Source organism: Antechinus flavipes, chromosome 4, assembly GCF_016432865.1.
Source record: "Antechinus flavipes isolate AdamAnt ecotype Samford, QLD, Australia chromosome 4, AdamAnt_v2, whole genome shotgun sequence".
NCBI classification, from domain to species: Eukaryota; Metazoa; Chordata; class Mammalia; order Dasyuromorphia; family Dasyuridae; genus Antechinus; species Antechinus flavipes.
The window spans coordinates 308,353,382-308,368,864 of NC_067401.1; positions in this window are offsets into that span (position 1 = coordinate 308,353,382).

Consider the following 15,483-nt stretch of genomic DNA (forward strand, 5'->3'; position numbering starts at 1 on the left):
TTCACTTTTCTTGATTGTTTGTTTGCATTTTGTTTTCTTTTTCATTTTTTTCCTTTTTGATCTGTTTTTCTTGTGCAACATGATAATTGTGGAAATATGTATAGAAGAATAGCACATGTTTAACATATATTGGATTATTTGTCATTGGGGAAGGGGTTACAGGGAAAGGAGGGAGAAAAAATTGAACACAAGCTTTTGCAAGGGTGAATGTTGAAAATTATTTATGCATATGTTTTGAAAATATAAAGCTTTAAAAATTAAAAAAAAAAACCGTGGATGATAGGCACATTATTATTTCAGATAGAGAAATTGAGGCATATGGAGATTAAGTGAATTGCCATGGATCACACAGTTAGAAAGTATCTAAGACAGTATTTGAATTTGGGTTTTGAATCCAAATGTAGCAGAATATTTACTTGTCACTTTGATATCTATGTACAGTGTTTGATTCTATTAGAGCTTTGCCTATTAGGCTTCCAGTTTGTTTGAAGCCTAAACTCAGAAAGTAGCACAAATTTCCTGACTGCTATGTACCAGACTAATTTGTCTGTCTCAATTGTTTCCCCACAACATCTAATCATATTACTTTATATCAGTTAGTCAGCCAATATTTTTTGAGTGCCTACTGTGTGCCAATCATTATTCTAAATGAATAAGATATAAAAAGGGACCAAAGATAGTTCCTGCTCTCAAGGAGCTCACAGTCTAATGGGAGGAAAATATGTAAATAAATGTGCACAAAACAAGCTATATATAGGATAAGCTGAGAATAATTAACAGAGGTAAAGCAATAAATTGAGAGTAGTTGGGGAAGGCTTCTTATAGAAGGTAGAATTTTATTTGGAGTCTAGAGAAGTTAGTAGTTGGAATAGAGCAGGAAGAGTGTTCCAGGCATAGGGGACAGCTGGAAAAAATGCCTAGATCTGAGAGATGGGGTGTCTTGTCTAGTGTCTTTTTATAGTGTAACTTCTGTAAGCCTTTTTATTGCCTTTTCACTAGCATCCCTTCCACTCAAGTTTCCCAGAAAGCTACTACTGAAAAATCTTATCCCTGTGTTTGAATATAATAATAAATATCATAGTGGAAAGAGTGCTGGCTTTGGAATTAAAGGAACCAAGATCAGATTTTGGCTCTATCATTTATTTACTTGTGTGACTTGGGAGCCACACTTTTTTATAACCTCTTGGGGCCTCAATTTTTTTATCTGTAAAAAAAGAGAGAATTGAGCTAGATGGCCTCTGAGGTCATCTTTTCAAACTCCAAGTCTATGATTCTAAGGCTTATTGTTTCTTCCCCTCATCTTGGGTGATCATATTTTGCCATTTAGGGATAATTACATTTCATAGATGAGGATAATTAAATCATTTAAGCAGTTAGATCCTATGTCAATCAATAAATTCTCATTTAAAGAGTGCATTCAGTCCAGAGTTTGTAGCCACTAATAAACTTCTCCATTAAGCTTTCAGTTTAGTGCAGAGCTTTGAGTTTCTAAAGAACATGTTGGCCTCTTGGCCTGGGTTTTCTATTTTCTTGTCAATCATGGCATAATTGGACAGTGTGCTCCTTCAAGCAGGCAAATTCAACGATAGTTTTTAACTCTGTATCATGATTTTTAATTGCCTGTGTACAAACTCTCTTTAAAACAGTAAAGCAAGCATATATTTACATATATACACACAAACTGTCATCCTCATTTGAACTGACATTTTATATGGTACTTTAATGTTTGCAAAAAACTTTACAATTTCACTTGATGCTATAATATATATTTTGCAGTTCTATTGGTTTTCTTGGAAAACATATTGGAATGGTTTGCAATTTCCTTTTTCAGCTCATTTTGCAGATAAGGAAGTGGAACAAAAAGGGTTAAGTGACTTCCCCAGGGTCACATAACTAGTAAGCGTCTAAGGCTGGATTTGAACTCAGGTTTTTCAGTGTCCCAGTTTTCCCACATCCCCTCCAACATTCATCATTATTTTTTTCCTGTCATCTTAGCCAGGATCACAGATGAATTGAAAGGATCTTTTGAAACCATTTAGACAATCCCTCCACTTCCCCCCTGCCTTACATTTTACCTGTGAGGAAACTCAGACCCAGGGAGGTTTAGTAATTTGCTCAATTGTCAAGCAGTAAATTAGAGATAGGATTTGATTCTAGATCATGGGACTCCAAATCAAGTAGACTTTCTATTATGCCATGCTGCTTCTTAGACCTGAAAAGAACCTCAGAGATCATTTGTCCCAAAACCTACTTTTATGTGACTGTAGCTATATATGCATTTACACACACGCACATATATATATGTGTGTGTGTGTGTGTGTGTGTGTGTGTGTGTGTGTATATATACAAACTCTGCTTAAAGAGCTATGGAGATAGTAATTTACCAACTGTTGAGCCTCTTTCATTTGAAGAGAAGATTTTACTTATCTAGAGCAATGAAATCCGCTTCTGTCAAAAATAAGGATAAGTTCCTTCAAACAAACTTCACATGGAATGGTTTCCAATTCTGTCACCAAATTTGATATTGTTTTTGAAAGAGTTTTGAAAGGTATATTGTATCAATGTGGGACACAGAACTGGATATAGATATGGTCTACCTAGGCCATAGTTCAGAGCATCATCTTTTTTTCTGACAAAATACTTCTACTAATGTAATTCAATATTGCATTGACTTTTCATATTTAAGTATGTGGTCTAGTAAAACTCCCGGTTTTTCAAGTGAACTATTCTCAAATCTTTATTGAATATGTATTTTGTATAAAGAGGTGCTAGATAATTGTTACAGAGAAAAAATAAGGCATTAAAATGGGTTCCTTCTTGAAAATCAACAAAACCTTTCCACAATTAATACTTATGATACTGATAAGCTCTCAAGATATGACCAGACATTATTTGTGAGAGTTCAAATTGATGAATCATATCACTTACTTGTATACCCTATAGCCAAGGGTCACTAAAGACATATGGACCAAGTTTGATCCTGTAGGCTGGTCTCCAAAGGGAATCATTTTCTCTCTTTGGTTTGTTATGTTCCCCACCCCCCCACTATCTTGCTGGATTTTAATAAAGCTTAGGTATAGCAAGATAAAGTTTATGAATAGTTCATGTCTAGGTTTCTTCTAACATGGATGACAGGGTCATACACTTATTCAGGGTAAAATATGGATATCAGGTATAGAAAGCATTGGTTTTACCTAGACAGAAAATAAATAAAATTCAATGCACTCACAGAAATTCATGAATAGACTCAGAAATATACAAGGTGTCCAACCCACTAAACTGCCTCTAGCAGATAAGTACATTCTGCATTTTTTCTTCATTTTAGACCCTCACTGAGCAATTCAAAGCAATAATAAGAATGGCTGCCATAGAACAGATCTTTTCCTTTTAAGAAGCTAATACAATAACTGTTGAACTTGAGAACTCTTGAACCTAAGTTATGCATAAAGCATCTCTCAAAATGTTTCTATAACAGTGATTTTTTTGCTTTGCTTTTTTCCTTTTTTTTTCTCTTCTGTAAAAAATAGCTCATTATGAACTGTTTTAAAGATAAAAGGAAGTATTGAATTCAAATGAAAATTTCTTACAATGATATTTTATTCATTGATTTTTCCAACTTCCTTAAATCTCTTTTATTTGTAGTTTATTTCTAAATTCATAGAAGTATGGGTGTGTCAGTATGTGCTTCATGAAGAGTTGAATGACTAATCCCTAATGGCTGGGATCATTGAGCTTTTCTAAAATTAAATGCTCAGCATTACTAATATTTTTATAGCATATATATAACCAGAATTGGAAGGCAAAGGGAATGTTTTTGGTATTATTAATGTTAATTGTGTTATGACCTTCTCTAAATGTGTCTGAATTTAAATTTACTCTGGCTTTGATTGGTGAAGAAGTTTTGGAGGATATGCACCAGAAGGCACCCTTGTCAAAATATAGAATTGCAGACAAGAAACCAGACAAACAGCGTTGAACTTTAACCTCAGTTATTTAAGGACATGATTTGTTGGGCATCCAATAAGCATTTTGTAAACAATCACTTTTTACCAAAACACTCAGAGTACCTGCTAACAACTTCTTCCCTCCTGACAGTAGATTAATTGTTCTTTCTTTTCTTTCTTTAATAGCAAATAGAGTTGAATTATAACCATTCCAAAGAATCAAATATACCACAAATGGAGTTCATTGCCTAATTTAGTAGTCAGATTATTATAGTTATGGCAAAACATTATCTGTGACAGATTTTCATGACTAGAGAATGAAAAAAAATGCCAATAAAGCTTCTTAAAATAAAATGGAGGAAGAACGTGAGTGAGTGTATATGCACACATATGTATGTACATTAGATCAATATGTATTTATGTATATATGTTTTAAGATTGAAAACTTTATTTTAAAATGGACATTATTTATGAACCCAATCATAAGACTGGTGATTTATTCCATTTTTGTATTTATTTTTGGGAAGATGCCATTCTGACTAGAAAAAAAAACCTGAAATAACTATTCAAGCTTATCCAAGGTTCCAAAGTTTGCTTTATGGAAAAAAAAATAAACGGATACCATAAAAAATACCTTTTAAGTTGGAGAGGCCAGAGAGTAGAGTCAGCTACTGGAATGCAACAAATATGGACAGCAGAATTGCTTCTGCCAAGGAACTTTGGTAGGGACTCTGGGATTTTAGGTATTTGAGGTAGAGGGCAGAGCAAGTTAAATTTTTAGTTTAAAAAAGGAGATTCCCACTAAAATCAACTAGCTCTAAGTGTGAACATATTACTCAACAAATATTTTTGAGTACCTACTATATGTGAAGCACTGCTAGAACAGTCACAAAAACAAGTAAGACTGAGACCACTTCCTCTATGAGTTTACAGTCTCATAGGGGAGAAAACATGAATAGAAATAACTCCAATTTTCTTTCTTTTTTTAAAATTAAAGCCTTTTATTTTGAAAACAAATGGATGGATAATTTTTCCACATTGACCCTTGCAAAAATCTGTGTTTCAAATTTTCCCCTCCTTCCCTGAAACCTCCAGATGTCAAGTAATTCAATATATGTTATACATGTTAAAGTATATTAAATCCAATATATACAAACATATTTATACAATTCTCTTCCTGCAGAAGAAAAATCTAATCTAAAAGGAAAAAAATGAGAAAAAATTAAACGCAAGCAAACAACAACAAAAACAATGAGAATGTTATGTTGTGATTCACACTCAGTTCCCACAGGCCTCTCTCTGAGTTTAGATGGCTCTGTTCATCACAAGATCATTGGAACTGGATCAATCTCTCATTATTGAAGAGAGCCATATCCATCAGAATTGGTCATCATAAAGTCTTCTTTGCTGTGTATAATGATCTCCTGATCCTGCTCATTTCACTCAGCATCAGGTTATGTAAGTCTTTCTAGGCTCTAAAATCATCCTGCTGATTGAATAATTCCAATTTTCAAAGGGCCTGGCAAGTAACCAAAGCAAAGTGATGTGAATGTACAGAGGTAAGGGAGATGTAATGCAATGCAAATTAATGAACAATTATTGAGTACCTATTATGTGTTGGACAATGCTAGGAGCTGGAGAAACAACAAAAATGAAAAAGTCTCTGCCTTGAAGGAATTTAACCTTCTGAGAAATTACTTCTCTGGACAAATGGGTACAATTTTGGAAAAGGTAGAATTGGAGGAAAGCTTAAGGGTGGATAAGCTTTCAAAAGCATTCCTAGATGGGGGATTAGGAAGATTTTAGAAGTAGGGAATCATAAGAGCAATTGCACAAAAGGAGAACAAAGCAGAATGAATTCCTGAAATTGGCAAATATACATGGGCCCAGAACATTATATATAGCAGTGGGATGTAACTGAACACCAGTGAGATGTAATTGATCTTAATCATTATAATTTGATTGTTATTTGAAGACAGGAGAATGATCATTAGGTTATTTATTACCAAAATAAGATCAAATAAAGACATTTAATTTTTTCTCAGAAATTAAAAAAAGGATGATGTTAATAAAAAAAGTTTCTAAGTTACTCTTTTCCAAGGTTTCATTTCCCTATATTCTGGGGAATCTGAATTTAAAAATATCCACATATTACTACCAGCAAACAGTGGCTTTTTTATTTAAGGAATATGTATTAAAAATCAATAGATTCCTATAGAAGTTTAAGAAAAACTTAAATAGAAGCAGTAGTCTCCTCCCCACTCCAATAAAAAATAAAATTAGCTTCTATTCTCCCAAGTCAATATCAACTAAACTTAGGAGATGTTTCTAATGTATCCCATTGGATTTCTTGCCAAAAATGCCTTGCTAGCAGTGACCTCAAGGTTCTCACCTTCTCCTACTTTTCAGTTTTTTTTTTAAAGGTCTTCCCACTTGGGCAGGTTTACTGACCAGCATGGATTCTCTTTCTTTACAATACTTCTTTTGAAATTGAACCAGACTCTGAAAAGTCCCCTTGGAAATGAGAACATTTCCTGCCAAGTGCTTCATGGGGAATGTGGAATGTGTTTGCAACTGACACCAAGGTTGTGTGTCCTGTTGTAAAGATACAGAAAAAAATCTATTAAAAAAAAGAGAGAGGAGGGTAGAGGTGAGAGGTGGAAGGAGAGGGCAGTGAGTTATGCCATGTGCTAGTTCTCTCTAGATATGCATTTTTTTGAAGTCACTTATGGCCTCTTGGCCAATCTGCATTTAATTATGGTCCTTGTGCTGTTCCCAAGACAGAGAATAGGGCAGATCTATTCCCCGTACACTAAGGGCTCAGAAAAGAACAGCTGAGGGGCTGGGCTAAACTGATGCATTTCAAAAATACCATTGTGGTCCCAAACAATGCATGTGTCTGGTGGGATTTTTACAGAACATACAGGATCCCAACCACAATCCCAATCATATTAAACCAACTGTGATCTGGAGATAGAGGGTTGCTCATTAGATCCCTAAGTAGCCTAATATCAGGACCAGATTGAACAAAACTACTCCAGTCTTTGCCAGCACAAACATGATTAAAAGAACTTGTATCAATAACAGTTTTTGAGATGGACCCATAGAAAGAGACACTTATGGATAATTGTAAACATTTTGCCCTGTGGTGGCGGTCCACTATCAGAAAGGAGTCCAAACTTGATAAGCCCTACCTCTTTAGGAGTCATTAATTTCCCTGAAAATTTAAACAGCTGTCATTTGTGATACTCTTCAGGTGTACATGTGGGAAAGATTAGCTTGTGTTTATAAGCCAATCTGTTCATTAAGTGCCTGCCCATGTGAAGCCTCCCCCGCTCCACTATGAGTCAGGCCTGCAAATCTCCCACAGATAATTGGAGGCAGCCATGAATTACGCGAATGAGCTGTCGACAACAAGGATTTTGTGGCCTTATTAATATCAGCTGGGCAGAGTACAACATTTTAATGATTTCTAATAAACCAAATTGTGCACACCGAGGTTCACAGGAACTTGGGTACTTCCAGTCGGGGTTGGTGAGGTTGGGGCAGGTTTGTGTTTCCTGTTAGGTTCCACAGCTGCCTTCTTTCTCACTGGCATTTGGTAAAAGACTTTTTGGCTTCAGAGGGGAGGCAGAATGTGTGGATTTCAAAAGCAATTATTTATGTACTTCCATTAAAAAAGGCACCATTTATCAAATCTTTGATTGGGAGTGATAGACAATTACTAGGAATTCTTCCTCAAGTCAGCTGAAAAAATGGTAATTCAACCTGGTTGGCAAGCTGCTCAAACTCTGATGCTCCCCTCCATAATTCTGTCTACTGAGACCTTAAACTTAGCTCTTATACTGACACTCTTATTCCTGCTTTTTTTTCTGGACAACATTTTCTTGGCTGGACAGGGTGAGACTCCTGGTAGAATCTGTCAACACTTTGTCTTCATAGGTAGGATGGATAGTAAGAAGATGCACAACCTTAGCCAGTAAAAAAAGAATTTGTATAGTAGAAATAGCACAGGCTCTAAAGGCAGACATCCCAAGTCCAGAAGTTCAGATCTCATCTTTGACATTTACTACTTGTGTGATCTTAGGCAAGTCACTTAACCCTGGTCTTCAATTCCTCATCTGTAAACTGAAAAGGTATGGTATTGACTAGATGGCCTCTGAGGTAATTTCTAGCTCTAAATGTAAGATCCTAAAGAAGTACATTTTATCATAGTGGAAGAAAGCAAGTTCCTTTATAGAGTGTGTTTAAGTTTAAGTCCTTTAGAAGATGTCATTATCCTTGGCCAGTTAGATGATGCAGTAGATAAAATGCCAGATCAGAAATTTCATCTTCCTGAATTCAAATCTGGTGACCCTAGGCAGGTCACTTAACCCTGTTTGCCTCAGTTTTCTTCTCTGTAAAATGAACTGGAGAAGGAAATGGCAAACTACTCCAGTATGGTTGCCAAGAAAATCCCAAATGGGATCACTAAGAATTGGACACAATCGAAAGCAACTAAATACCACAAAATTATTGTTACATGACATTTGTTATTAATAGTATAGTATTTATGTATTATTAGTAGCTGAGAATATAGGATTATATAACATTTAGGTATTATTAATATCCATGAAAGTAACAATACCACAAAAGTAATATTTATATCTTCATGAAAATCTTCTTGAGAGATAGCCATTTTCTTCTAACCCTTGACCTCACACTTTAATAAGCATTTATTAAGAGCCTTCTAAGTGTTAGATTCTTTATCAGATACTAGGGATATAATGATAGGAGGGATTTGAAAATGAGACACCTCATGACCTTAAGAAACTTACACTTTAGCTGGGAAATATAATGCATAAAAATATAGGTTGATACAAAATAAATGACATAATTGGTTATTAAAGAGGGTTGTACTAGCAGTAAGAATTAGAAAACACTTCACATAGAGTGATATTTAAACTGAGCCCTCCCTTTTCAAAGTTTACAAGTCCCACAGCTTTTGATTCATTCTATGAAATGCATTCACAGTATTGCATCCAATGGATCTGCACATTTATTTAAAATTTGTGCAGTTATTTATCCTTTATATATGTTTCTATTAGCTATTAGGTGTTTGGAATAGTGACTAACCTCTTCTTTTGGGGTTGTCAGACCATGTTCACATTTCCCCTATCAACTGGCAAAATTCACTGGAGACAAGATTATCACTATAAAGGCAAAAAAAATCTGTAAGCATTATTAATGCAATTGATGATCAAATGAGAGTTTTCACAGAGTTTTAACAACTCCCAGAGTATACATAATGAACATCCAGTGTGTTCTTAATGAAGAGAGAATTTGCTTATGATTCATATTCTGACATAATATTTTTATAAATATTTTTATTTTCAAAACATATTCACAGATAATTTGACAACATTGACCCTTGTATAATCTTGTATTTGAGATTTTCTCCTCCCCTAGATGGCAAACAATCCAGGATATGTTAAACATGTTAAAATACATGTTAAATCCAATATGTATAAACATATTAATTCAATTCTCTTGCTGCACAAGAAAAATCAGATCAAAAAAAGAAAGTAAATGAGTAAGAAAACAAAATGCAAACGAATAACAAAAAGAGTGAGAATGCTATGTTATGATCCACATTCAGTTCCCACAATCCTCTCTCTGGGTATAGATGGCTATCTTCACCACAAGATCACTGGAACTGGGATCAATCATCTCATTGTTGAAAAGAGTCAAGTTCATCAGAATTGATTGTCATATAATATTGATGTTGCCATGTATAATGATCTCCTGTTTCTGCTCATTTCATTTAGCATAAGTTCATGTAACTATCTCTAGGCCTCTCTAAAATCATCCTCCTGATCATTTCATATAGAACAATAATATTCCATATCATTCATATACTATAACTTATCCAGCCATTCTCCAATTGATGGGCATCCACTCAGTTTTCAGTTTCTTTGCCACTTCAAAAAGGGCTGTCATAAACATTTTTGTGCATGTAGATACCTTTCCTTCCTTTAAGATGTCTTTGAGATATAAGCCCAATAGAAACACTGCTGGATCAAAGGGTATGCACAGTTTGATAACTTTTTGAACATAGTTCCCAATTGCTCTCCAGATGACTATATACCTTCACAGTTCCCTCAACAATGTATTAGGATCCCAGTTTTCCCACATTCCTTCCAACATTCAACCTTGTCTTTTCCTGTCATCTTAGCCAATCTGAGAGGTATATAGTAGTATCTCAGAGTTGTTTTAATTTGTATTTTTCTGATCAATAATGATATGATCAGAAATGATTTTAATTTCTTCATCTGAAAATTGTTCATATCCTTTGACCATTTATCAATTACTGAATGGCTTGAATTCTTATAAATTTGAATTAATTCTCTATATATTTTAGAAATGAGGCCTTTATCAGAACCCTTAAATATAAAAAGATTTCCCAATTTATTGCTTCCTTTCTGATCTTGTCTGCATTGGTTTTGTTTGTATAAAAATTTTTAACTTAATATGATCAAAATTATCTATCTGGTGTTCAATTAGGAGTTCCAGTTGTTCCTTGGACACAAATTCTTTCCTTCTCCACAGATCTGAGAAGTAAACAAATCTATGTTCTTCTAATTTGCTTATAGTATCACTCTTTATCTGATAGAATATTAAACCAATGTCTTCACTGAGATTTCCCCTACATTCTCTCTCATTTGCCTTTTTTGTTTTGGGAAATGGAGCAATGGGAAATAATTGGATAGTTTATGGGAAACTTCATATCGAGGGCATTATGTAATGAAGTAAGTGGTGATTGTCTCATTGCTATTTTCACTGCCATAACAATTATTCATCTTGGTGCAACTAAGTGAATCCATCTTTAGGCATCTATTGACTCTGCCTCTCTATCCCTACTCCCCACAAAAATCCATGGACATACAAATCACATAATAGTGCCTTTAGCAATAGCTCTTTTAGCACTTTGAGTAATGTTCTAGAGTGGGAATTTTTAACCTATGGTCATCAGATACAGTAAGGGATTTGGGGGTAGACATTAGAACATCAATGAAATTGGAAAAAAAAATCTTTGTTTCCATGAAATTGGTTTCTTTTGTAAACTTACACATTTTATTTTATGCATGTAGAAGTATTATTCTGAGATGGGACCCATGGTTGCTTGGTTGTTGTCCTTTGTTCTTGAAGAGAACCAAAATGACATCACTATGTTACAGTTGAGTTACAGCATGTCTGACTATGGCTGATCAAACCAATATGAGCTCAGAATGCTCTGCCACAGGTCAGACTATAAATAGTTCATATGAACATTCGGGGTGGCTTCTCTAATTTTGTACATCTCACATTTCTTCTGGGCTAATTCAATTCTGCTTTGCTCATAGAGCACAGCACTTTCTCTGATGAAGGTACATTATCCTGGATGATCCTGTGAGATGGAGCCCATAGGTTTTACCAGAATGGCAAAAAGGTCCTTGAGATGAAGTGGATTAAGGACATCTATTCTAATGATAATGCTGTACTAATCATAATTTTGCTATCAATTGTGTTAATTCTTGAATAAATATTGCTGCATAATAGCCATGTGATAGATTGAGGGATTTTTTTTTTTAAATCAGACACATGTGGGTTAGCCAATGCTAGGCTGCACAGAATCCAGAGCTGTTATATGAATCATTTCCCCTATTACTGTAGGAGATATGTATTTTCTAAATGAATTGACGCAAGTGCATCCTGGTTCTTTTAACCCCTTGTCCTCTTTTTCTTCTTTTGTTTTTTTCTCTTTCCCCAAAGTAGCACATTGTTTTGCATTTTAAGTTTTTTTCTGGACCTCAATCAATCCTCTCCTTTACTGTTCAGCTCTGTTTGTGTCATAAATCTAAAACTAAGAAACTTATGCTGAGCTCAAATGGGGTAGATGGATGTATTGGACTTGGCATTACATTTGCATAACATATTTAAATGAAAATATGGTTTCTAGTTCTAGGTTCAAGTCTCAGCTCCATCATTTATTTGCTATGTTAACTAGACAAGTCATTAAACCTTCAATTATCTCACCTGCATAAATGGAATGATGATACTTGTACCATCTCACAGAGATATTGTGAGGATTGAATAAGATAATGTATGTATTTTCTCAAACTGAACCCTCTATAGGAATGTAAGCAGTTATTATTAGATGTTTATTTAGTAGAGGAAAAGTTATGCTCTGAATGCCAAAGAGATTCTTTATAAGAGAGGTGATTGGCAATAATTTGGGAGTGGTAACTCTATTGACTCTCTATTGGAAGATAAGTGTTTTGGATTTAGTTCTCATCTTGACAGGTAAAAGGTAAATTTTCTGGATTTGTTTCTAGCTTTATATCTACCAGAAGAGGAGGAAAGAGAAGCATTTGTTTATATTGAGTTTTGAGGACTTGCTGTATGTTTAGATCACCATGAGTGATATAACATGGTTCATGGGCTCCAGAAATCTCTAAGACATACTCGTCCTTCTTTTCAACAAATGGTTAACTTTGTGACTATCTCTGGGCACCCAGAAGCTTTTTGGTCTATTAGTCTTCTTTTTCTAATAGGCAGCATGCAGAAAATCTTTAAGATTCAATCACCACACAACTCTAATCCATGTGAAATATGACTTTTGGAGAGTATGGCTCTTTTGGAGGTCTGGAGGAAAAATATCCTAGGGGTGTCAGACTACGATGTGAGATTACACCACCATGACTGAAAAATGAAAAATGAATCAATAAGTTGTTGTATTTGGTCTTATCAGAATCGACTATTTTGTCTTGTAAAGCATTAGTGACTAGGCAAGAAAGAGTGTGGTGTCTCCTAAGGTAAGAGCAGGAAGAAGAGGTCTAGACCTGAGGAAAAGCCCTTCAGTAAGGTATTTTTCTTTCCTCAGTGTCTCTGAACTTGGTGTGATATTCTGAAGCAGAGAAAATCAGAGTAAGCAAAAAGCTAAATAGAAAATCTTGAAACTTAGAGTAAAAGTAGAATGTTCCAGAGTCACCTTTTATGTGAACTATCTCTTTCTTGGAAAGTTTCTAATTTTTCCTGTAAGTAATCGTAATTCAAAGGGTCATGTTTTGTGGGGTTGGCAAAAATCCCCATTGAATCTGTTTCATTTTTTCCCTTTCCAATTGTTTTTTGTTTAGATTCTCTTTTGATGACCCATATTGCTTCATACTCTTTGCTTCCTCATAATAGCTTTATCTTTTTTGACTACTCCCATCCTTTATCCCAATTATGAGCTCATATTCTACCCATTTTTGATCTGCATATTAATTTTATTTCTTTTTTTACTCTTCCTCCCCACTCACATCCTCAATGATATCATTTGCTTTTTATTTATCTCTTGTCATTTTTTAAACCCCTGGAGGATCTTTTTTCTTCCAGAATTAGACCAACCTAATATAGAAGAATGGGTTTTAAAGGGTTGCCGAAAGGGTTGCTATCCCTCAATTTTTTTTTTGCCTTTGGACTTTTGTAATGTCAGAAATTTTCACTATACATGACATTGTTTTGAGTTAGAGCTTTGTCTTTTCAAAGCCCTTGTCAAAATGCAAATGCATATATCCCCTTTTACATACTTTCAATGCATAAAGCATACAAATAAATTTGAGGGAATTTTCTCACTATTTTCTCCAGGAAATTTGTAACTTGTAAGTATACAGTTGGTAAAAATTACAAAATGTTTTATTAAAACAAGGAAAACAAATAAAAAATTTGAATAACTAATTATTAATCCCAAAGATCTATGCAAATGCCTAGAATCACCTAACAGTTCCAAATATCAGGGCTCCTATAAGATCTTCCATACAAAGTGGATTTCTTAGATGAAGAGAAGCTCTAATTCAGTTTCATTGATCAATTGAGCAATTCTCTTTGTTGAAGAAATCCATTTTGTATGGAAGATCTTGCATTTTTTGTTTTTCTTCCCAGATTATTTTTACCTTCTGAATCCAATTCTTCCTGTGCAATAAGAGAACTGTTCGGTTCTGCACACATATATTGTATCTAGGATATCCTGTGACATATTTAGCATTAGGACTGCTTGCCATTTGGGGGAGATGATGGACGGAAAGAGGGGAAAAATTGTAATAGAAGTGAGTGCAAGGCATAATGTTGTAAAAAATTATCCAGGCATGGGTTCTGTCAATAAAAAGTTATAATTATTTTAAAAAATCTTCCATACATTTTCTATTCCCCTGCTTTTATTCTGCTTATTACAGAGGATAGCAGTGCCTATTTTTTATTTTTATTCCTTCTTTCTTTATTCTCTCTACTTATTTATACTGTATAACCCCTCCAATTTTTGCTTTCATACTCTTTTTTTTCTGTATGTCTGTGACTACATAAGTTAATGAGTAGGTATCATTAGGACCCACTAACACATTAAATTATTTTGTCAGATAAGCTGTCATCCTCTATGTGATAGGACACAGAGGGAATAGGACATAGAATAATTAAATTTTGTTAAAAAGAGGGCAAGAGGAGAAATAAATTGTACTTGTAAAGACAAACAATCAGACCAAAAAGAGATAATTCACTAGTATATGGATTCATTTTTAAATTTAAAAAATGTTAACATATAATTAAGTTATTATGTATAACTGCCAAATATTTGTTTTATGAAACAATTTTCTCTATATAGTAATGTAATTTAAAATGTTTAAAGGCATAATACAATTACTACTACTACTGCTGCTGCTGCTGCTGCTACTACTACTACTACTATTACTACTACTACTACTACTACTACTACTATCACTATCTAATACTATCAGGTGACATAGTGGATAAAGTGCTAGATCTGGAGTTAGGAAGTATTGAGCCCAAATTCAGATTCATGTGTTACCTGTGTGACCCTGGACAAGTCATTTAAATTCTATCGGTCTCAGACAGTTTTCTCTACTGTAAAATAAGGATAATAAAAGCATCTATCTTCTAGAGTAGTTGTGAAAATAAAATGAAATGATATTTATGGGGCACTTAGCATAATGTCAGACATATGGTAGACATAATATGTATTATTATATAACATAATTTAGTATAATATTACATGTCCTTTGTCTTTCTTTTTTGAAGAGGACTAATGATATTATTGGTAATCTCTTGACTTGTGCATGAATTGGATTTAAGTGAGACAGTTGGGGACTATTTCAGAGTCCCCAAAATGGAAGGACAAAAATTGAGAGGGCTGTCTATGGCCCAGGATGCAGTGGATTACTTTGACATTTTCAATGTCTGATTAATCTCTAAGCAAGCCATAGCACTTGTTTCAGCTACCTTCATGGCTATTGAGACAAATCATTTTCATCTGCCCATTCCATAAAGGGAAGTCTTCACAAATAGGAGTAGATAGATATAACTCACTGATGAATCTGAAAGCTGTTGGTTATTTATACTTGATTAAGTCCATTTGCTGACATGGTTTTACTGGGATGTGGGGCTTATGAATGTTATACCTTCTTGGAACACAGGTGAGAATTAGATAACACTAAAGGTGGATAAGCAGCACTGAAAAGGACTTGGCAAG